This window comes from Spinacia oleracea, chromosome 5 (genome assembly GCF_020520425.1).
Source record: "Spinacia oleracea cultivar Varoflay chromosome 5, BTI_SOV_V1, whole genome shotgun sequence".
In the NCBI taxonomy this organism is placed as follows: domain Eukaryota; kingdom Viridiplantae; phylum Streptophyta; class Magnoliopsida; order Caryophyllales; family Amaranthaceae; genus Spinacia; species Spinacia oleracea.
The window spans coordinates 20,506,991-20,510,033 of NC_079491.1; positions in this window are offsets into that span (position 1 = coordinate 20,506,991).

The window sequence follows — 3,043 nt, forward strand, 5'->3', positions numbered from 1 at the left end:
TAGGAAAATAAGTTTTGTTTAAATAAAATAAAACGTAAATCTATTTTATATTAAATATGCAAAACTTGTTTTTATTTAAGAAATGTTTTCCATAAAAATCGCTTCCAATAAAATAAATGGCCTAATTAAATCATAAGTTCCTTGAGTACTCTATATACCATTTAGCATAATTAATATTTACATAAAATTCTAAGTACAGTGGACTACCTAGACTTCATGTCTTCCCTTTGTCTGGAACTTGCAACTCAGAAGCTTCAGACGTTCCAGCCAAGGAACATTGATGAGTTCCTCTCTAGCTAACACAGGAACTCTTGGCTATGAGTCTGTAATAGTTCTTGTGGATATTCGGAACTCTTGATATGTAACTGTGTTGCTCCTCTTGTGACTTCAAACTGGAACAGATACAACTTCCAGCTCTGAAACTCCATTGACTGTTCCAAGTGTACCTCAGGAACTTCACCAGTTTATTCAAGTTCCTATCCTAATAGAAACTTGGGCATATGCCTGTTCAAAGTCATTTAGCAACCATAATCAGGAAGTTTGCAATATGTGTGTGTGTCATCAACCAAAACATAGGAACAACAATATTCCCCCTTTTTGGTGATGACAACACTTGCAAACTTTTTACAAAGAGAGTAAGTACAAATAAACAGGAACTTATACAGACTGTTGTGAAACAGAACATAAAAATTGAAAAACAAAAGAGAAAGATTAGAGAGAAGAAAGAGGAGCACCCTTGGCTTACAGAGAGATTCAGAGAGATTGATTCAGGAACTGGATTGAGTGTGCCTTGGAAGTTTGCACCCATGACTTCCCCCTGTTGACATCAACAAAAAGCATAGCACGAAATATAGCCATTCCAAACACAGTGCCCCACGATCAACGTTTGGCAAGTTAAGCTAGCCTCAAAGTATTAAACTAACTCATACAATAAATTGAAAGCAAGCAGTAATGATCAAGACTAGAAAGCATAGATATGTGTAACCAAGCAAGTCAAAATAAGATGGAACAAATACCCAAGTTTAAAAATTATACAAACCAAAAGCAAATTAAAAAGATTGTTCCATGGCAAAAGATAAAAGAAACATGGGATAGGGTGATTTAGGCTTGGGATGGGGAACCAGAACCAGCAGTTTCTTCTATCACAGTCTCCTCAAAAGATTCCAGATTGTTGATCTTGGTGAGGATTGTGGCACGAGTTGCATTGGCTTGTTCTGAGTAGTGGTGAAGATCGTTTTGGAGAGTCTTGACACTTGTAACCAATGCACCTATGTGGGCCTGCATTGAGCTAATCCTGTGATCTGTTCCCTCCTGTAGTTCCACCAGACGAGCAACTGTTGCCTTTAGCTCCAATATCTGATCATCCTTTGTGTTCCAGGCACCCCCATGATCTTGAACATGTTCCTGTTCAGATGGAACATGACGAGCTTTGGACTTTTTGGAGGATCTGGGTGTCCTTTTTCTTGGCCTAACAGTTTCAGGCAGTTCCTCTTGATTCAGTGGAACAGCATCCTCCTCTATGGGCATCTCCTTGACATCCCCTTCCTCATTTATTTCCATGAAGACAGGCCCTCTTTTCTTGTTCTCCTTCATTGCTACCCTCATGCTCTTTCTTTTTCCTACACTCTTCCTGTTCCCTCGAGGTAAAGGGACCTCTATTTGTTCGAGTTCCTCCTCCTCCTCCACTTCTTCTTTAACTGCAATTCCTTCCTGATCTTCCTCATCTTGTTTCTCTTCCTTTCCAGCCCTAATGACTTTACCCTGAACCACTTTAAGATTTAACAGATGGAGCATTTCAAGTTGAAGGATTTGGGTGGATTTTAAGGGAATCACAAAGTATGGGCTAAGGTCAACTGAGAAGCTTTTGAAGATTTCTGTAAGAAGGGAGGAGTATGGAATTTTGAATTTGGGGATACAGGTGGATAAGTGTTTGATCATGATTGCAGGAAAGTTTATGGGAATTTTCCTTTCAAGACAATACATGAGACATGCATCAAACAGACTTGCTATGTTCCTTTTCTGAGTTCGAGGAACTACACCTCTCCACACAATATTAAACAGTAATTTTTGAAGAGGTGAAAAGCAGTTGTGTGAGGTGGAGGTGGATACTTTAGAATCTCCTCCAATGGAACCAACTATATCTTTCTCATCTACATTATCTATGGTCACTGTGATTTGACCTTTGAGCCACATATCAAAACCCCTATTGGGTGTACCAAACAGCTGTTCCAGATAAGATGCATCAAATTCGATGCGAGTTCCATTCACTTTACTTGAGCATACATTATCAACACATGCAAAGTTCTTGCAGAATTCTTTCATAGCTTCAGGAATTAAGGGGGATTTGGCATAGGTACTCAACAGACTTACCCACTTTTGTTGTTCAAGGATTTCCATCAGCTCTTTAAATTTCGTGGCTTCACACCATGTTGAGTTGATTGCGAACCCCTCGACCAGATTGTTTTCCTTTGCAGTGAGTTTCTTGGACCCTTTTACTTCCCCCTGAGTTTGAGCAATCTCCTCTGTTTCCTCGATGTTTTCACCAGAAGCTTCCACTCGTCGTTTTTTGGATTTTCTTGTGGAGGATCTAGGGTTTGAGATTGGGGATTTCATTTCGATGTCAGTGTTGGTTTGTTCCCCCTGAGTGATTGCGAGCATTGGATTGTGGGATCGAAGAGGAATTGGCGATTGAATGGGTGAGGTATCCATGGGAACAGGAGATGAAGGGTTTCTCTTTCGTTTGAGGGATGTGAGATCAGTGTTGTTGCTTGTGAGAACCATGGTTGAGGTTTTTTATTTTATAGGTGGAAGGAGAGGTGATGTCAGTGGAGAAGGCGTGTGAGAGAGAGAAAGGGGGTTGCATGGATTGATTGTGGAAAGTGAAGAGTTTCTCCTATTTATTGCCAATGGAACCGTTCCAAACATTCTTTGAATATGGGTATTCGGTTTTTAATTAAAAAAATAGATAAAAATAAAAGGAAAATGAAAAAAAATTGTGTTTGACTTTGACTTGCTTAATTTCGTATCTCTGACTTAACTAGTT